Genomic DNA, 22,537 nt, shown 5'->3' with positions numbered 1-22,537 from the left:
TTACTGTTTTGATTCACTCTCAGCGCTCTCATAGCATCTCGTAGCATTTTTTAGCCACAGCAGGCAGCTGTTCTCAGAAAAAAGCTCTAAAAAGCCGCTGTACACTACCTGCTCGGCACCAAACAGCAAACACACACAGTTAGCTGTAGACTAGCTGGTGAACATAGTAGAGCATTTATCAGCTAAAGAGCCAGATATTTCCCTCAGGAGTTGGTAGAGAGCAAAAACAGAGCTAAAAGAGAGTGAATACTGGACGTACATTCACCAGGTGGACAGAAACACGACTCCAAATGAATGATAATGTTGCTCTGTAGCTGCTGGATGTATCATGGATGTATGTTGTGTTCACTACTTGTTTCTGATGAAAACTAGTGGACAAAAAATTGAACTTAAAATAGTGTGATGCTGGTTGGGTTGGAAGAGGAGAACTGTATTTGCATGTGTTTGTACAATTAACATTTACATGCAGGGACTAAAATTTGGATTATTATGCTGTGTACAGTGTGTTATTTGCCTGCTCTGTCTTGCTACATCTTATTTCACTGGACAAATAAAGATTAAAGAAGAGCCCAAACACTTTAATGTACATAACACTGTATATATTCTAGTATAATAAGGTCTGTAGGAGATGAATATAAAACAAGCTGTGGGACCTGACCCCTTAATTTTCACTGAGCAAGCTTGCCGAGGGCCCGCTGAAGTGAAATGTCAAAACCAATTTAATGATTTTCATTAAATGATCATAATTTCACTGCTGCAACTGCAGTTGAGGGAACAACTGCTGGCTTTGTGATGCCGAAAGAGTATCATCGTCTAATTCCACAGACCTGCTGGTACAGCATTCGAGGACAGCAAAGCACAGAAAAAGGCAATTTAAGGTAATTTAAGTGATGTTTTGTGAGGAGACTTTGCTTTAGAGTTTATAGCATGTAACTTACAGTCTCATTCACTGACGTTTATCTCCCTGTTCAGGGCTGCAGAAGTTCTTCCCAGAATACATGGAGGGGAAGGTAGGGAAGCAATATGGGCAAGTACATAACACGATCAATAACGAGGAGAATCAGTATAAAATAATAACAGCAGACAGGAAGTCAATAGCTCGGCAGAGCGTGAAGTTGCTAAGTCACTTGCTAATCAGAAGAATGGTATGCAGGCATGTTGCTTAATTTCAAGAGGAAATTAAATTGTCTGTTAAATTGATGTTTTGTGAAAAACTTTAACCATAGATTGCAATGATAGATAGATAAATAGAGTTTATTTCAGCACTTCTACAAACTCCATTCAGTCTTCTTCATACTAAAATCTGGCTCATAATATACTGAAGGTTTTCTTGTAATTGGTTTCCACAGTCTTGCAAGTGTTGACTTAAACTATGAAAACACTTTTGAAGAACTTTTGCACTTACAATCACTTTAGAAGACAGAATCACACAAAAAACCCTTGACATAATTAACCCTTACCCCTATAGTGGCATATTTATTTTTATTATTATTCTGTTTATTTAACCTTTGTTTAACCAGGAAAACCTATGATGTTGGATGTTAAACATGGTCAAAGTTCCAAAACTTGAGGTGAATGTATGTAAATATGCCCCCTGCAAGTCAAAATTCAGGGCGTAAACTGGGTCCGAAAACTTCGTTTGCAATTCTTTTCTTTTTTTTTAACCTTGCCAACAAGCTGACATCGGCTCGTCACTCATATCCATAAACGGCCCTCCGTTTCATAGCCTTGTTGTTGTCTCTGGAGCCGGAGGAAGCTTCCTGAAGCTGGCCAATCAGAACAGAGTGGGCTTATCAAGACAGAGGCCTTAAAGAGACAGGAGCTAAAACGGCTTGTTTCAGACAGAGGCTGAAATGAGGGGCTGCATAAAGGGCCAGTATAAGTTAAACAAGGAGTTTTTAACTGTAAATCATGCAAAGATATTCCAGTAGAGCTCCAGATTAAAAATATAGACTTGAAAATCTGCAGAATATGTCCCCTTTAAAAAATAATTTTCAAGAGTTTCTTCACTAAATAGACAGCAACAATAATATATCTCTCAAGAATACATCACAATATCAGAGTGAAAACACTGCAGTATAAATCATAGTCATATAAAATATTACATCCTGAAGACAATTTCATATTCCTTGAAACAACCCGATAGCTGTCTCAATAAAAAATAAGTTAAATAAGACCAATCTGAAACAATACCCCTAAAAACATCAACAGCTAGATGAGAGAGCAGACAGATTATGCAGCAATGAATTAAATTACCAAATAGAAATCAAATTTTGCTGTTTTATATCAAGTTGCAGAAGGCTCCAGGCAGAAGGTGCAGCATACATAAAAGCTATTTTACCTAATTCATTGCAGACTTTGGGAACCCTGATAAATGTGAGTCCTGGGAAGAAAGAGCGAGTATTTACACACTTTTGTAGTATGAACTTACATAAAATGAGGTGGTTGTAACTCCTGACTATGACTTTATAGATAAATATAATCCAGTGCTTTAAAGGTTACACAGGAGCAGGAGTTTACAAAAAATAATGATGTGATTGAACATGACGAATTTAAAGACCCCATAAAAGCTGTGAACTGTGTGGCAGTTTTTGGCATAGTGGCCACAGTCTGAACTGCGGGTCACGTGAAGCTCTCTGGCCCCAAATTGTTTTTCCGTACACAATCATTTAAAAGAAATGACTGTATCACAATTTGATTAATCACAATAAGGTCTTTTCATAAGATTTGCTGATGATAAGAAAAATATGAAATATTACCAGACATCCTTTAACTGTTCTTCCTTGCACACAGCTCTTTGATGCAGGTGTGGATCCAGATGCAGGTTCAACATGTTTAAATATTAATATTAAAATATATTTATGGGACTGCGGTGTAGGTGTGTGTGTTTCTAGTATTTCTTTTGATGGAGTTACCCAGTTCACTTCCTGACTCACACCAGTAACCTCGCTGGCTTTCACCACCATGACTCCACAGTCTGCATATCAATTGAAGCTCAAGGTGCAAAACAAGGCTGCAATCCAAAATCCTTCCAATAGATTCAAAGACACACTGATTAAAGACCATCCTTTTAATGTCAAAGGGGTTCATGTTTTGGCAATAAAACACAACCTCTTTAATCTGCACCTTTGCCTCACAGCAAAGTCTGCAAACAACAATGACTTGATTTTTATCAGTTTTGAAGAAGCTTTTTTAGCAGTGGTGGTATAGGTGACCTAGGCAATCGCCTGAGGCACCAACATAAGCACTCAGTAAATATCTATATTTCATTATAGATTAGGAACCCTGCCTCACAAACAAAGATCTCCAAAGTCATACTCACTTTGCTCTGTAGTTTCTCATTTACTACAGACTGAAATGTGATTAAGGCTGAGTCTTAAATAATGAAATAATGTATGATAATAATAATGTGGTGTTTTGATGAGTGTGTCCAAACTGTAACTAAATTCATTTACTCAAGTACTGTACTTAGAACAATTTTGAGGTACTTGTACTTTGCATTCACAGACCCAGTGAATAAAACAGGTAAAAACACTGGATAAGCAGTTTCATGTTAAAAATCAGTGTTTCTCTGACGCTGTTCAGCAGGCACAGGACGTCCAGTAGGGGCTGCTAGCTCGTTTCTGTGATAACTTAAGATCTAAACGTTTAGCAGGTTTTTACTGGGAGCCGAATTATCCGCAGAGGTCTCCTCCTCTCCAAAAACAAACATACACAGGGATTAAAACCGTAAAAATACTGAATATACTGCTAGCCGCGCTGCTGCTAATGTTTGCTCAGAGTGTTTCTCTGATAACTTAAGATCCAGACGTCTGATGACTAAAATCTTTCATCCGGTTAAGAGATATAGTTAAAAACAACCAAGATTTAAAAGGTTCATCATAAAAATGTGGCTTAAAACTGAATAAAAGTCAATTTATATCAGTTTCCGTTGAACAACTACAACGTAGACGTATTATCTTGTATGCATATGTAAAACCCTTAACGTAGCTCAATGGCTCTACATTCCCCCTGCTGGAGCCCTCTGGTACCTACAACTATTTTTAGTACTGCTGGTGTTAGGATGATCATCAACATAAAACAAGGAAACACAAAAAACACTATTCTCTAACTATTGCAGCTGAAAACAAACATTTTAAACACAAGATAAAATATAGCATGAAAATGATGGTAATGGACATTATTCCATCTGTCACACGTATACTCTTTGGTAGATGCCGTTGTCGTAAATTGTTTTGAGCAACACACAACCCCCACGAAATGACTCATTTCAGTATCAGAATTTGATCCATTTGGTCCGATAACATTTGGAAAGTCTAGCAGAGCTGCACAATTAAATTATTTTATTAAGTTAGCAGAGAGCTAATCGGACGTTAGCCAGCTCAGCTGGCAGAAGTCTCTGGTGTGCATGCTCTATGGTTACTGAAAACATTGGAGCAAATTTCCAAATAGGTGTTATTTGGATAAACTGACCATATATTGGAAATCTAAATGGTTACTTTCTCGTCTGAAAAATATTAAAACTTAGTAAAGTGACATATAAACAGTCCTACACTGAAAATTACAACAGCTTTTAGCCTGTTGCATCAGATTTGCCGGGAAAATTACTTCATGTTTGGCATCCTGACCCATCCTGATGGGTGTTCATCTCTCAGGTACCTTTGTCGGACCGCAAGGCAAACCAATCATTGCTTGCAATCATTCGTTGATGTTTATTTTCACTACTGGTGCACCAGCATGTTGCCACAGACACCAGATTTCAAAACTCTGGATACTGCAAGATACAAAGATTTACCTGGTGGTGATAGGCTTAATCAGCATTTTGTGAACTCATGTGGCAAGAGGATGAATGTAACGGACGTTCATTTATATGTAAAAGTCCCACACTACAGCTTTAAATACCAAATGCAACAGATATAAGTCAGTTTCAAGTCCAGGCGTCGACTGAAAGTTCACCTCAGGCACCGAGACATCCAGGACTTTATTTTTATACAATCTGTTAGCAACTGCTGAGTCTCAGTAATGAGAGTGAATGTAATTTGGTGTGCCCTCCACTTGTTATAGATTGTGTCTGAAATGTAATGAAAAAATAACTCAGTAACGTCTGCTGGTTAAAAGAGGAAATTGATTGAAAAACGTCAGTGAGAACAGGCTGTGCATAGAGTATGTATGAAAAAAAGTCAAATGGTTTCAAGAGAATCGATGATGTTCAACTTTTAATAAATAATGCATGTAGGAGAGATACAAACATCCAGTTGTTGGTGGTTAAAATGACTTTTGTCTTTGAATAATCTAAAAATACTATAACTATGAATAAAAACAAATTGATCTGGTAAACGAACAGTTAAAGAACTTGAGCTGTCTCCTTTGTATCTGCTTGATTTTTGTACTTTCTTGCTCTTTTGTGAATGCTGCACAGGCAAACACACTTGATTAAGCCTTCACACTTGGGAAAGTGTCTTTGATGGATCCACAGCAGACCCTCACATCAATACGGTGCTTTGAACCAGCCGTGCACAGTAATTGTGAGGAATGAGGTGAGTTTGCACCAAGAGGCTGAGTTGCTTTAAAATGGCAGCTAATCATTTTTTTTCCTCCCACCAGAGACTCAGCACACACATACTCCTTGATATTTTCACATATTCTCAACAGTACTATTAAGAAAGGTGCATGAATTCATAATTCAGAAGCTGCCTGGTGTATCCACAACTGTGAGTCTCTCAAACTCACGACAGCTGTTGAGAGAAGAAGTGGATGTGCTTGTTTAAAGGAAAGCGACATGACAGCTGGCTGCAGCACGTGCCAGAAAACCTCTCTCAAGCAGAAGTAGAGTCACTTGACTTAAATGTATTTGAATTTTATTTGATAGGGACGATGCAATCTAACATAGTTCCAATAAAGAGCATGAAGCTGATGTGCTGCAGAGAGTTTACTGTATGGCTATTGCTAATTTTCAATTTTTCTCTAGTTGCACTTTACATGAACAGTGTAATTAAAATATACAGCTTTCATTATCATAGAACCTCAAGACACTACGTGGAAGTACAATTAAATACACATAAAAAACCTTAGTAATAATAATAACCATAGTAATTTAGAGTACAATTAGGTAAAAATGGGTACAGCTCTGGTTTGCTTTTAGCCAGCACAGCTTTGTTGTGAAAGATCTTATATCTGTAATTAATTTGATTTCAGTCGGTAATGTGTTCTAACGTTGACGGCCCTTTATGGAGGAAGCTGACTGTCCAAATTTAGATCTACGATGTGGTATTTTACAGTTGCCATTCACCATGCTGCTTTATTGAGCATGGTATTGAGAAAACAAAAAATGAGCTCTCAAAGCGAAGTAGATTGTATCTTGTCAGTATGTGACAGTGATGCCAGCGGACAGGCTTTTTGTCCATTATTTTTAGTAGATGAAAGAGTACTTGTATCAAACTCAGGGCTTCCACTAATGATTAAAACGTATGGATTGGGAGCAAACAGCAGCTACCACGTCTTGAGTACCTTAAAGTGCCACCGATGGCTGTTAGATGCTCCAACTGACTCCCATTCAAAAAGCCTCAACTTCTCTCTTGAAATACTAAGTAAGTCATTGTTTTCAGTGAGTCATTATGGTCTCAATCTCTAACTTCAGGCCCTCTAATAAGTGTGCCGGTGGTCAATTTGGTAATTATTGCTCTGTTAATAAGATCTGAAGACTTATAAGGGCTGGTTTTGCTGCGTAAATGCAAAGTCCCACGATAATGGCTGCAGTGACATTACTGTGTGCATTGAAATGTTTCCAATTACTGAAAGCAGCCTCTCTAATCATTAAAGTCAATTGTTAAAGAAAAAACTTTTTACTGCAGCCGACCATGAGTTATGGTAGTTATAGCCTGTTTGGGCAGATAAGCCTATCATTATACACAGACGTGAATTTCAGTGTTATTTTATATATATATCATTATTTCCCCTGCTCCACTATCTTTACTCACTGGGTCTGTTTTTGCTGGACTAGCTCGGCATGTGACAGATTAAAAACTAAATCTTGCAACAACATAAATGCAAACCTACTTCCTGCGGCTATGGTCCTGGCTCCACCAATCATAAGCTTCATCTCTGAGCTTCAAACCGACTCCAATGCAAACCAGTGGGTGACATCACACCTTGCTACTGTACGTCCATCTTTAAAAAAGTTCATATCTTATTTCCACTTAGATCATCAACTCATCAGATGAATTTTCTCACTAACAGATCTCAGACAGTAGTTATTAACGGTTGAATGGTCGAGAGAGAACAACTATCCCTACCCCTAACCCTTCTTGGTTTCTGCTTTTTTCTCAAAGGAGAGCACAAGATTTACAGAGCAAATATTTAGCTGTAGGAGACAAAAAAAAAGTAATTTAATTTCAGTCGGACTTTAACATTTTGTGTCTTGAGACTATCCTACCAAGAAAAACAATACAATAGGTCCTAATGTCAGTCACCTAAAAACGACATATAATTATGTTTCGTTGCCAGATGCCATCTAACAGCCGTAGTAATTGTGACCTGGAGCAGTGGAGCAGTTCAGATGACGCATATACTATATATGTGGACAGATTTCCTCATTCAAAGGAGGAGGGGTGGATGGAGCCATTAACCCAACAATGGACTTTGCTACCTGTTCATTTCCTGTTTCCAACCATGAGTCAGGACAGTTTTTTTAAAAAACCGTAACTACGATCGTCCCCCAACCTTAACCCCACGGTTATTGTAGCCAAGACAAGGAAGGTGGCCTAACTTTAAGGAGGTAGTAACTTTAACCCACAACACATGTTTCTCTAACCTTAACAAAGTGATCATTTCAACCCAAACCATGATCTTTTCCTAAACCTAACCAGACCTTAACCACAGTGTTGTCACATCATAAAACATCATTATTTTTCAACAGTGATGTCTAACGGTTTTATTATGATGTCCTGTCAGTTACTACCGATAGAGCCGCCAGATTGTCGTTCTGGAGTCACATGGTCAAACAAAGTATTTGGTTGTTTAATTTGGAGGACTTGTTGACAAAAAATGGCAGTTTGATTCAGTTGGACTTCAACATTTTGTGTTTTGTTTGTTTAATCCTTACACAAATATAATACTTACTGATCTAAGCTTTTCATTAAAACATAAACATGAGTAATTTTATCCAATTATTTAAAATGAGGGTGATCTATACCACTTTTTAATTGAGTCCTCCCATTCCTCTCTCTACCCAGATCTTTCCCAGCTGGTCCTAAATGTGATCTGGCAACCTCTCCGTCAGTCACAGGCTCTCTCCCAAAAGCCCCAGGCTGCTGCTGACAACAACTTCAGCTTTTCCTGCCAGGAGGACATGTTTTGCTGAGATGAGGGTATCATTACACCCACTCAGCAGCCTTGCAACGAGAGACAGAGCGGTCCCGTTACTGCTCCGCCAGGCCAGTGGTCTGACTCGCACATCGCCTCCTCGCACCCATCAGCATACCACTCCTCTGCTACCACGGTCACGCTGCCACAAAGCGATACAGCAGAGAAGGTTATGCAAACAGGTTTGGTGTTTGTTTGTCTGAGTCATCTACATCTGAAACCCAGCAGTCACTATTCTCCAAAATAAACATGACATTATATATCACTGCTAAATTATAAGAAACTGAACAAAATAGCCTGCAAGTAGTGAACACAACACTGACATATCATCAGCTTTTAAGTTGATATGTTGAACTTGTTAGCAAATACTTTATTATTTCCACATCCAGCAATTACAGAGCAACTTTATCATTGATTTGGAGTCGTGTTTCTGTCCACCTGGTGGATCTAAGTCCAATTTTCACTCTCTTTTAGCTCTGTTTTTGCTCTCTATCAACTCCTGAGGGAAATATCTGGCTCTTTAGCTGCTAAATGCTCCACTATGTTCACCAGCTAGTCTACAGCTAACTGTGGTTGAAAGTAACCAATTACATTAACTTTAGTACTGTACTGAAGTACAATTTTAAGGTACTTGTAGTCTACTTGAGTATTTCCATTTGATGCTACTTTATACTTCCACTCCACTACATTTCAGAGGGAAATATTGTTCTTTCTACTCCACTAAATTTATTTGACAGCTTTAGTTACTTTTCAGATGAAGATTTGACACAATGGATAATATAACAAGCTTTTAAAATACAACACATTGTTAGAGATGAAACCAGTGGTTTCCAACCTTTTTGGCTTTTCATGTCTTACAAAAAGCAGTGTGTAGTCAGGGTCACATTTCACATGTCTATGAGTTGTTAACAGCTCCACCAAATAGTGATTTTTCCCTCTAAACTTCTCACATGGTTTCATTTCAATAAATGTCCAAATGATCCAATATTTCAGCAAAAATCAAAGATTAGAGAAAAAGTACAAAACTGAAAACAGATTTGTGTATCAGAACTTTGTTTTTTCTTCTTTCCTCTCCCATTAATCATCTCACGACCCCTCAGATTTATCTGGTGACCCTTTGGAGGGGCCTGACCCCTAGGTTGGGAACCGCTGGACTAAACCGTATATAAAGTAGTTCAAACCAGCTCCATCGTAATGCATTTATCATGTTCTCTCACTTCTGTTCAGGGCTGAGAGACAAAACTCATTAAATATGGATGTATAGTATTTCCTCTAAGTCATCACAGTCTGCTTTTTCTCTCTCTGAGGGTTTTAGCTCTCATTTATGCTACAAACATCTGTCAGATGTTTAAAATGTTTCCCTGAATATTTAATCTTAATGAAATAACAGGTAAGTGTTGTAGACAATATTCTATTTCGTTAATCTTATTGTGTTGCTTTTTTTGCTCATTTTCAGATATCAAGAAGTGACAGTTTGATGTTTTGTGGTCTCCAAAAAACACAAAGCACAGATAAAACTATCAACTTATCTCAATAAAGCCTGGACCTCAAAGAGAAATCGAGTTTCCTGTCTTGTCCTGAATCTGAATTATTATTTTAATCATTGCTGTGCTCGCCCGCTGTCACCTTTTTAAGTAATGTCCTACAATGAGAGGAACTATTACAGCAATTTATTACGCTGGCACTGCTGCTCAGTTGTTCTTTTTATACTTCTCTTCACACCTGTGACATCTCTGTAATTGTCATAAATATACAGCACACGAGGAACAGTGCAGGTTTAGAGACACTGTGACCTTCAGGGAGGTTTTTGCTGCCAACAAGCTGCCGAGCTGCCAACATTTTCATGTTGGAGGTAGAGTTGGGAAATGAATGCATAATCCCCAAAATCTGTGTATGCAGTGATATTGATGCCTGCAGGAATGTGGTTGTTTGGCTGCGCAAGAACCTTTAGTTAGAACAAAGAGAGACTAGAACAAGTTTAACTCATTAATGTTGGTTTGCTTTTACTGTAGTTTGTTTTCTCTTTAGTTCTGGGATTCATTTTTTCCTTCAGTCATTCTTTCTCCTTTCATCCTTTTGTCCTTTGTTTCCTTATTTTCTTACTTTTTCCTTTCAATACCTGATTCCTTGCTTCTTTTCCTTCTTCTTCCCTGCTGTACTGTTCTTTGTTTTTCATCTTTTTTTTCACTCTGCTCTCTTGTTTCTGCCCTTTTTTCCTTCTGCCATTCATTAGTTCTTCTCATCCTTCCTTCTTCTTTCTCTTTGTCCTTCTTTGTTTTCTTCTCGTCTTACTTTTTCCTTTCAATATTGCTCGTTTCTTTCTTTCCCTGCTTCTTTTCCTCCTTCGTTTGTCATCTTATTCCTTCCCTTTTCTTTTTTTTGTTGTTTCTGACTGGACCAGCCCTGTAACCCTGAATGTCTGTCCGTTACTGAGTTTCCTCACTCCTCAATCCTCGCTTAAACTGTGAGTTGTTCTGGTCCGCCATTTTGAAGGCCGTCACAAAGTACGTATTTACTTAGGAGCAAGTATCGTGGAGTGAAGAAGGCTCTCTGAGGAGCCATGAGCAAGAATACACCATGGATGTATAAAGAGAACTGGATACAGTGTCAGAGGTGGGTCCCCATTCATTCCTCAGTTGCTCATTGGCACATGAACCCACTTCCAGCTGTGAAATAATGACCCGGATGAAAACATACTGCACATGCTCCATGGGCCCTAGGCACCCAGAGAGCATGCTCACTAGAGACTTCTGCCAGCTGACAGCTAACTTCCTGTTTAGCCCTCCGTCTAATTTGAATGGCTATAAAACAATTCAATCGTGCAGCTCTCCTGGACTTTTGAAATGGACCGAATGGATCAAATTCTGACAGTGAAATGAGTCATTTTTCAGGGGTTGTGACGCTCCAAAAAATGTATACACTGTTTTACAGCTGCTCCTTTTCCCATGATTGTGTGCAGGGAAAATGCTTTTTCTGGCCCCTCAGACACAGAAGTTGTAAATCTATGGTTTGGCCGCTATGTCAAATTGGCTTCAGAGCCCAGATTCACCATCTGGTTAAAAATCTGTTAATTGGTCTGAAGAACAAAAGAACCATAAACAACTTTCTTCATTTATTAGAAAGTTTTTTTTTCATGATCCATTATTTCCTCCATTAACTTTTATTATGGATGAAATAAAAGTAAGGGAGAGTCTGTCTCTCAGCAAGAGACACATTTTAAACACATTTATATTTTACATCATTTATCATCATTCCCATTCAGATGTGTGAGACTAAAAAAATTCTGGAGCGTCGGTTTTGATATGAGTTACCTAATTTCCATTTTCCCAAATGAATCATTTCCAGTGTTCAAAAGACACCCTAATCATATGTTGAGCTATTAAATACTCAATTCACAATCAGAATATCAATAAATACGGATGCAAATAATAAATAATATAAACTCATTCTGTGAGTAGAAATGGTTCCTGTGCCTCTGAGCAGGACATAGAGCACAGTATAAATACAGAAATCAGGTTTTTATTCATCTGCAGGTGTTTGTCAAACAGATAACAGGCTGCAGAGAGAAAACAGCTGCTGGCAGTGATAACTGTGTACCTTTATTAGTATTTGCACAGTGCACAGTGTGCAGACAAAAACCATCAAAAATCTCTACAGCTGGTAAAGCCGACTGACAGTTGATACAACTGTGATCATCAGAAATGGACGGTGCTTCACGTGATGCTTCAGAGGAAAGTACGTCACATTTCTCTAAGGGAGGGCCGAACTCTTGCAAGTGCAGTTAGGGTTAAGGTTAAGGTTAGCGTACAAATCTCATGAGAGTTTCACAAATCATCCCTCCAGCGTATCCAATCTAGCACCAACCTTTCTCTAAAAACATGTTTCCTTGGCTCCTCTCTCCTCGTATGGTTTCCTTGTGTCTCTCCTTGCATCCTTGGTGGGAGGGACTAAGACGCAAGGAAAGGATGCAAGTGACAGAAATGTGAAAAATACATTTTCCCAGTTTTAATCCTGTGTCCCTGTGATAATTGTTAATTAATCTCTTGTTATATGCCAAACATATGTCAAAAATCAGTATCAGGGTATTTTTACATCAAAATCCCTGTCATTTCTCTTCCTGTAAAATGGTTTGTGGGCCATAGTAGCTAAAAGAGCAAAATGGAGATAGGGAGAGATTTGTGTTTGGATATGAGTGAACTGTAATTCATTCATCTCTCCCTCCTCCTTCTCCTGATATAACAACAGGTGAGGAGGTGTGTGTGGAGCCAACAGTCCTCTGCAGCTCTGTATCACCCTCTAACTCTAACCCTGCCCACTTTTTAGCAGTCCAATCAAATGCAAAGGATTTTATTCAAATCCCTCTTGTAACTGGACACCGCTCAAATATTCTGTTTCACTGGGAAATACGTCACAGTACAGAAGCTAAAGACACTTTAACTTCCATTTCATGGGGACTTTAAGAGACTTGAGATGTACCAACTGAGTCACCGACTGAATGATGAAGTTAAGCCATTGGTCGGACGGCCCGGTGTTGGAGTTTCCCCATTGGCTGCTACTCTTTCAAAAATTTTCAGCGCAAACCGTTTTCTATTACATCATCAAGGAGCATTAACAGTACTTCCACAGTCATGTCGACAGGCACTCAGCCTGCCAGTGCACTCATAAACAGGGTGCTGTAGGACTGTTAATATGTCACTTTAATAAGTTTTAATATTTTTTCAGATGAGAAAGTAACCATTTAGTTCCCAATATGTGGTCAGTTTATCCAATACATGTGACATTTACATGCGTTGCCTTCCTCACGTTCAAACATCTTAAAAACAAACATCTTAAAAATACTGTGATGTCCATGTCTGAAGGTAATCAGGTGACATACACATTTAAAGCCCTCTTGCATTTCATACATGATCCAGCCATATACGAGGTTGTGACCTAGTCTTGTTTCTTTCTCTGTCCTTTTCTTTTTCTCTCTTTCCTTATTTCCTAACATCCTTCCTTCTTTGTTTCTTTTGTTCCTTGCTTCTTTTCCTTCTTCATTTCTACCGTCATTTCTCCATTTTTCTTGTTTTTCCTCCCTCTTGCCCCCCTTTTCTGTCCTTTTTTCTTCCTTCTTATCTCATTTTTCTTGTTTTTCCTTTTTCATTCCCCTTGTCTCCTTTTTTCCTCCTTACTTTTTCCTTTCATTACCACTTGTTTCATTCATTTCAAGCTTCTCATCCCCCTTTCTTCCTCTTATGTCTTCATTTTTTCTTCTTTTTGTCATTCTGCCCTCTTTTCTGTATGTTTGATACATTTCCTTTCATCCTATCTTTCTTTTTCTCTTTGTCATTGTTTCTTTTCTTACTTTCTCCTTTTGATACCACTCGTTTTTTTTCTTACTTCTTTTCCTCCATTCCTGCTGTCATTCTTAATTTTTCTTCTTTTGTCCTGCTCTCTTTTCTGTTCTTTTTTCCTCCTCATTTCCTTTCATCATTTATTTCCTTCCTTAACTTGTCTTAAAGCATGAAAATATAACTAACAACCTGCTTTTACTCAAGTATAAATGTGAATACATATGGGAATTTAATGGGGGGATGTTTCCTTTCCATTTGAATACCGCTTCCACCTCAGTCCATGTTCATTACGGACACGTTTGAATCTTCAGGCATGCAGAAATGATTTCACACTCGCAGCAGCTCATCAGGATTCTCGTGTAAATAGGAATGATGCTCAGCACACTGTCGGAGGAGGATACTCTACACTCGGGGTAAATTATTTATCATGGTAGTGTTTTTATCACCAGTTCATCGCATAACAAAACTCATGCAAAATTCAAGGAGGAGGGCATATGTTAGCGGTGATGAGGGCACGCTGACAGATGCAGGCAGTTTGGAGGAGCTGAGTGCACACACACACATACACCCACCCACTCAGGAACACACACACACACAAACACACACACTCCTCTCCGTCCAGGCCGTCCGTGTGTGAATTCATTTTCATTTTTTCTTTGTTGTTTTTTAATGTCGTGTTTTAGTTGTTTCCTTTGTTGTACTTCGACGCTCGTGTTGAAAAGATTCTGTTCGGATTCTTTTTGTGTGTTTTTGTTTGTTTGGGAGTGGGATGTTTCACAGAGACTTTGGGAGCTTTACCTCGCCTACACACTTCATCACATATTTATTTATTTTCGTCCTCTTCTTCCCTGTGTTTTTTGTCATTCAGCTTTTATCCATCTATCGCCTCTCAATATCTATTGAAACCCTGTTGTTTTTATTTACATATTCTGATTTCTTTGGAGGGCAGGTAAGAGCGATGCAGTTCAAACACAAGTAGCAAAGATTACCTGAATCAAAATACCTCAAAGTTTCTTCCAGATGATAGTTTTTTTTTTATGGGAGCAGGGTAATGCTAGAAAAGAACTACTTGCTGTGTTAGGATTTGCTTGATGTACATTTTGGAGACTGTCCACCCAAGAAAAACAACAGGATCAGTCATTTCAGCAAGTAACAGTTTCTGAAGGCACAGAAGTGGAGTTCACGGACCAACAACATATTGCTAATGTCCACAAACATCTGTGCAGACAACCTTGTCTCATAGAAATTACTGTGGCAGGTGGCACGGAGTAATAAAGGTGAGCTGCACCGATTAGTGAGGTTTAGCAGATATAGGGCTACCTGCAGGAGGAACGCAGGTTTGCGACTGTTGGTTCAGTCCAGTGTAGAGAGGTAGGCACACGCCTCAATCCATGTTGGCGTGCAGGAAAGATGAGCGTGCAGGAACAACTGGTAGGCCTAAGGCTGTTTTCTGTGTATAGTGTTTTATACTGTCAGGTTTTATGTATTTCAGACCTGCTTCCCTGCTGGGCTGAAGGAGCCTGGTAGTCTGTGCCAGGTATTTTAAAGTTTAGTCATGTAATTTTTAACATTTAATTAGTATGTATTTGAATACTTATGTAATTAAGTGTTTTTAAGATTGTTAATATTTGTTTCCCTGCAGAGCATCTTTGGTCCATTAGCTACTCTTGCTGTGGGTCTATTTACTTTGTTTGCTTGTTTGTTTTTTGGGGGTTTCTTTTTCTGTCTAGTCCGCCCTCGCAAGTGAGCAGGTAGCGACTTCAGTGACGCATATGAAACCTGGTACAAGTGCCTTGTTCCATGACGGTAAAGCACACGCTCTCATGTAATACTGCTTAATTGAGTCTCAAATTAATTGTAAGTTGTCATCAAAAACAGTGACCTCTGCTGTGCTCAAAGGAAACCACAATGACTTCTTTTCTACCAAGTCCGTTCCACTAGAGGCCACTTAATTCTACACACTGCACCTTTAAAACTTTGTGTACTTTAGTAAAAACAAAAGAAATAAAAGAAAAAGACATTTTAGGAAAACTTTAAAAGAATAAATGTTTGGCTTTTTTCAGTTTCTGAAGTCTTGGGTGTGTTGAAAAGTTTCTCATGCCAAAGATCTGATGAATATTAATTTTCTTTGTTCTCCAAGGAAAAATGTGGTTTTACTAAAAAAGCCGAGTTATGACATACTAAACCTTATTTTTAGGGAATTAAACTTATGCACATGATCACAGGATTGTACCAGTTCAAACTCTAAAGGGTTAAAAAGACTTCGCTATTCCAGTCAACAGAGGGCAGTGTTGTCACATGATAAGAAATGTAATAAAACTGAATTTCAATAGTTTATGCATAGATTATCGTAAGGCTATCAAAATTATATCATTATTTATGCAATTTTATTACAAACAACACTACATAATTTGCATAATGATTAGACATTTAATAACAGAGTTTAACAGGGTCGGCTATAAGCAGCCTGGTCACCAGAATAAAACGTTGGCATTGTACGTTTCTGCAAACCACGTAACATATTAACATTTCAACAATACATATCATATGAAAATGTCAACAAAAACGTATCATTTCAACATTTCTAAAGTAACATAGTTCACATGTGATCTATATGAGTTGACCTTTCCTATATAGGAGGAGGAGGGGTGGGTAGATGGTTAGTTAGTTGGAAATCAGCAAAGAACACGGTTCGAGACCACCTCGAAACCGAAACCAATGACCGCTTCCTGTTTCAAACGACAAAAGTGGGTGTTTTTAGCGAGACGTCAGGACATTTGCAGCCGTTCTTCTGGCGAGAAAACTGGCTTTTTTAAGTGAGACATCGACCGTTTTTATTTTATTTTTTATTTTAATTTTAACCCAAACCATGATCTTTCCCTAACCCTAACCAAGTGGCCTTTGTGCTATATGATACGTATTTCACGTGTTGAAACATATATATTCAACGTTTCTGTGGTTTGCACAAACGTTCAGTGACAACGTTTTCCTCTGGCGACTGGATTGCTATAAGGAGGGTTTATTTAGTGAAAGCTCACTAAGGAATGTCCTTCAAATCTACGACAGGGGTCTGGTGATAAGCTGAACCCAAAAGGGGAGTTTCCTGTCCATGTTTAATGTAGCATTGTTTTAGTCTTTTCTCCAGTTTGAATGATTCCAAAGATCATTTACGCTTTTAGTTCAGGTGATAATTTTCGCTTTGTCAACCATGGTCTTTTAGGAAGATCTGGTTAACCTCTTTTCTTTCAAAATCCCCACTTGGGAGGGTTGGAAAAGTCTGTTCATCTCTATGGGTCCCTGAAATATGAAAACAAGTCTGTCTTCCTTTCTCAGGAATAAAAAAAAAACATTAGTTAAAAAGGAAAAAAAACCCAAATCAAAACAAACAAGCTGTCCTCCTACACCTGCGTTCCCTTGACATTCAATTGTTAATTCACAATTGCTGTAATTAACTGCGAGTGAGTTAAAGAGCTGCTTCATGCACTGATTTTTAAAATGGAGGCTTTTTATATTTCCAGTGAGTGAAGGACGTGATGAAGAGAGAGGAGAGACGTGGACTCGCAAATTTATCTGCAATTTGCGAGTGACAATCATTTGTGAAACATGAAGCTCGCCCTCATTTGCAATCTGCATGTAAGCTCCGCTCGCAAATCACTTTTGTAAACAAACCTCTTTGTTGTATGTAATGCAGGCATGTCCTCATTTCCTGTCTGTTCTCTGCTGTCTCATGTTTTAAGACATATACAAATAATGTGCTTGGACTAATAATTTGTGTTTGATGTGTTTTTTACAATTACCTCATTAAAATCCTTATAATGGCGTCTCCTTCTCTCTCCTTGAAAAATCCAAAATCTCTGCTTATGTTAATATATATCATTTCAAAGGTTTTCCTTCCACACTTGTGTAGGTTGCATACTGGACCACAATTGGTTCCCAACTGGTTGTGATGTCACAAATCATGCTCATTGGTATACTTGAAACTTTCCTCCTCTAGCAGATGAATGTGACAACAAACATCATTCTGCACAGAGAAGAGAACAACATCCGATATAAGGAACAAGAAGAAAAAGTGGTGGATGACTTTAAGAAATGAAGAAAAAGAATAATTTTTAGTATGAGAAGTCCTAAAAATAATCACAAACACCTCCAGCAGCTCCATGACTACTGAGCCAAATTCATCTGCAGAAGAAAACTGTGTGATACAGTTAAAAGTGGACCTTGTGTTTAGATTGTTTTGTCAAAAAGAGTTTTATGCTTCAATAGACATTATTTGATTTTTTTTGCAGCGTGTACATGAAAACAACAGAGGAAAAAGAAAAAAAGAGACGTTTTTACAATCCCCTCAATCAGTTTCGTTCAGTCAGGGATTGTTCCGTCACACTCACTTTCAAGGCCAAAACACCAGAGAGCAAAAAAACTGAAACATGTGATCCCATCGAGATGTAGAAATCTGTTGCAGCTGTGCAGACAATGAGCTGTGAAAAAGGTAAAGCAGAGAGATGGAGGATGTTTTTCGGGATAAGAGGACATTTTCTGCTTCAGGGTTGACATTTCTGCTGTGAAATGAAGCTGATTTATATGTGGAAACTCCGACAGGAGTTAAAATCAGTTTCTTATTCATTCTGTGCAGAGCAGACTGGAAAGTGGCGTGTTATGATATGTGAGTCATAGATTTGTGTTTCCAGGTTTTTTCCTTTAAAAATCATCTATTTTCTGTACAGAAATAACAAATGAAGCATCTTGCATTAAATTAAACAGGTACAGCGACATGACATCACCTCTCTGCCTTCATCTATGTTTCAGTAAATGTGTTTATTTGGCTTCTGCACAACACATCCTCATAATTAAACAACAGTATACGTCTAAAATTCAGCCAGCAAAAAACAACCTATAGTTATGTTTACGCTATCTAGCGGATGTAGTAATGCACTCCACTCCATACTTCGTGCTCCATACTCTGTAATATGCTGCTTTCCAAAACCGTTACAAATCACTGTTAAAAAATATTAACAGATGTTTTATGATGTGATAACTCTGTGGTTAAGGTCTGGTTAGGTTTAGGCACAAAAAATACATGAGTATGGTGAGTGTTAGGGAAAGATCATGGTTTGGGTTAAAATGATCACTTTAAAAATGGTTTATACCTCCTTAAATTTACGCAACCTTCGTCATCATGGCAACCATAAACACCACAACATTGTGTTTTTTAAAAAAAAAAAGTCCCAACTCGTGGTTGCAAACTTGACACATGCAGTTGGAAACGGGAAGCGAACAGCAGTCTCCTGCAGCAAAGTCCGCTAGCCATCCACCCAACCCACCTCTTCCTCATAATAAGGCAAAATCATCTTATCAAGTCACTTTATATTGATGTCATCTGAACTTCCAGCCGCTAGATGGTGTAAATGTAACTATAGGATGTTTTTGCCAGCCTGAATTTTAGACCTATACTGTTGTTTTGATTGTGAGGACGGGCTTCTTCTGCAGCATGACACATTAGCAGCCGAGCCTGTGTTTCCATGGTTTAGCAAAGCATCAAACCATGGAAACAGTAATCAGGGGGCCACAGTGCGCTGATTGATTTCAAAGAGAGACAATAATATTAATTTCGGATGAAAAGAAAGAATGACATCAGAGCAGCGTTTGCTGTTAAGAAGAGAATAGGATCCTTTAAATCTTCACAATCAAGAGGACAGTCAGAGCTGCTCAGTTTAAACGGACTTTGGTTGCAAATTATATATGATATCTACTGTTTGTAAAAAGTGATGTGCTCACTGCTCACCAGCGGCATGATGTTTTGGTCAACGAAATGTGGCTGAAACTGTGAGCATTGAGAGAAAGCTCTGGAGAAGGATAATGATAGAACTTGATGTAAGATCAGAAAACGCTTCTATGTGTCGTTCTCGATTGCCTCGACCGCTGACATATTTTGTCATTTAATTTAATTTGTTATGAATTTAATAAAATGTTTTCAAAGTTCAGAAACCTAACTGCTGTTCATGGTATAATTGGTCACTTTACCTCTTAAACCTTCTTTGTATGGAAAGGATATATTATGCAATACTGATTAAGATCACTGGTCACTTTATGTTGACATTGTCAGAAAAGTGATAATTCTACTTTATGTTTATTATTGAGGTCGTAGTGGGTGGTGGTGGTCTACTGGAGTGCATTATATTGAAAAGTGTTCCTAATATTTCCCCCCGCCCCCCACTTATGTATGGTAATGGAGTGGACAAAATATTAGGAACACCATTCAATAGAGACATTCTACTTGTTATCTTTTGTTATCTCTTTCTTATTTAGAAACTCAAAGTTTTGGAAAAAAGGTGTTTTTTAGTCAACATACTGACTGTTGTTTTGTCATTCATCCAGTATGAACACACTACATACTTAAAGGGGGCATATTCTGCTCATTTCCAGGTCTACATTTATATTCTAGGGCTCTACTGGAATATGTTTGCATGATTTACCATTTAAAACTCCTTATTTATCTTGAACTGGCCTTTTATGCATCCCCCTCAGTTCAGCCTCTGTCTGAAACAGGCTGTTTTAGCTCCTGTCTCTCCCACTCTGGTCTGATTGGATTCCTCCGGCTTCGAAGGCTTCGTAAACAAAGTATAGTGTTAGGATTTCATTTCTTTTCCTTATTATTTACTCGACATGGAAACCTTTCAAATACATCCCTACATGTTGGAGCTGTAACAGATCCGAAATATGAGAGTGGACAACGTGAACAACCCAAGCAACAAAGGTGCGAACATTCAGATGTCATCACGAGGAGGAAGTAGAGATAACTTGGCAAATGAAGTAGGGATACACGATATTATCGGCATGTCATTGGTATCGGCCGATAAAAGCTCTGAAATGAAATATTGACATCGGCGAATTCTGCCGATTAAGGGAGGCCGATATGTCGCCTTCCCCTCCGCCACCTGACTGTGCTTCCCTCGACGGACTGTGTCACCCCGACGGTCCCGGTGCTTCCTCCACAGGCTCCACTTCACGCTAACATTAGCTGGGAGGCTAACTGGCTGTGCTTCCCTCCGGTCATGCTGCGGCTAACCCTCCACTAGCCTCACAGCTAACGTTAGCCCCGGCTCTCCATGTGTATCCAACCGGAGCACCGAGCACCAGTTTGTTATTCAGGTTAAATTTGGAAGAAGCAGCAGGTCTGACGGGCAACTTGAGTGAAGTGGAGCCTGCGGAGGAAGCACCGGGACCGTCAGGGTGAAACAGTCCGTGGAGGAGCTTCTATGTTCGGCTGCACAGACAGGAAACACTTCGGCTGTCAGAATGTACCACTCTGTTTGGAAAAAAAACTGTCTTTTTGGTTTATAACAACAGTTGGCAACCAGCGTATTAGGTGCATTACCGCCACCTTCTGCTCTGGAGTGTGGACCAGAGATTAAATCCTACACATTAATCCTGTCTGTCTAATAAACTCAAAGAAAACTCTACTGCTCCATCAACTTGGCAAGTTCATTAAAGTTTTAATGCTGAGCTCCTGAATCCAGTCTTCCTAAATTCTTCCTTCATATATTGTCTTTCTTGATCATATTTAGTACAATCTATGCTTGCTCACATAGTAGTCTCCTCAGCCAGCTGGAAAAAAATATGTGCATATATCGGTATCGGTATCGGCAATCGGCCACAATGAGTTGGAAATATCTGCATATCGGCAAAAAATCCAATATCGTGCATCCCTAAAATGAAGCATTCAGAGCAGGTTGAAGTCCTGACCTTTGATTTGCAGGGAGCATTTCTACATGTTCACCTCAAGTTTTGGAGCTTTGACCATGTTTAACATGTTAGCAGTATAAAAATAACAGAAAATCCAAAAAAGTATAATACGTCCCCTTTAAAACCATTTTGGAATTAGTGTGTGGTGTGGAATTGGGGCACAGGATGATTTGATTATTTTTGCAGTACAATTTTGTTCAATTTTAACACACACTCCACTTCACACAAGGTCCAAAATGCAAAAATAAGAAAAAAACCCCAACAATCTGCAACACAATAGACAATCACTGCGAAGTGAAGCCACCCTCATTATACTGTATGTACGCTGCGCTGTGCACATTAATATAAAATATAATCCCCTTGATGGAGAGGGAAACCAAATTTCATGCATGTGTTTCATTAGGAATTCATAACTGGCATTTTCCTCGTGGTTGGATTTTTTTCCCCTGCTGATTAATTAAGTTACCATTAATGCCATCACACAGGATATCCATCAGCTTACATGTGTGAAATGTTTCATCATCACCAGGCAAAGCAAATACCAGGACAGATTCTGACAGCGATAAAAGAAATGTCAACACTTCTTGTGTTATGAATCTTTACAGTACAACACTTGTGCCTCCCAATCACATTAAAAACAGATGTTTAATTAGAAGAATGAGAACATGTGGGCAAACTATCATAACCTCATGATGCCATAGACCTTTTTATTGATATTTTTTTCAGTTTTCACAACAGCAGCAGTGCTTTTTTGTGCTCCAAATGGGTTGGATTTCATCCTCCAGAGCAGAGCAGTTACAGTGCATCGCCTTATGCGTGCAGAAGCGTTGTACAGCAGAAGCTAACCCAGATGAAATGCAACTTCCATTGGACTGACAGAGCGACCAGATGAGTTTCACACTGAGCTGATCAATACTGTACACAAAGAGGTTATTCATCACAGAGCTGGAGCAGAGCGTGATGGTTACATCCACACCGTAATCTGGCTCAAACGTCCAAGATGGCTGCCGAAAAAGACATTTACATGACATTTACCATTCCGGCAGTAATCTTTGATGCAGTGAGAGAAATTACCATCAAACACCAGGACTTCCTGTCATGTA

The 22,537-nt window shown here is 38.7% G+C and overlaps 1 long non-coding RNA gene across 1 annotated transcript; it reads left to right on the top strand.

Annotated features, from left to right (window-relative positions):
• The first annotated feature begins 509 nt into the window (after positions 1–509).
• Positions 510–9,919, top strand: LOC137169720 (uncharacterized). Its single transcript, XR_010924521.1, has 5 exons — positions 510–878; positions 973–1,010; positions 5,420–5,537; positions 8,232–8,543; positions 9,818–9,919. It is a non-coding gene; the product is annotated as an uncharacterized lncRNA (long non-coding RNA).
• Positions 9,920–22,537: the final 12,618 nt, after the last annotated feature.

The sequence above is a fragment of the Thunnus thynnus genome, chromosome 18 (assembly GCF_963924715.1).
Source record: "Thunnus thynnus chromosome 18, fThuThy2.1, whole genome shotgun sequence".
In the NCBI taxonomy this organism is placed as follows: domain Eukaryota; kingdom Metazoa; phylum Chordata; class Actinopteri; order Scombriformes; family Scombridae; genus Thunnus; species Thunnus thynnus.
Note: the sequence above shows the minus strand (reverse complement) of the source record. Positions and strands in the feature narration are given on the sequence as shown.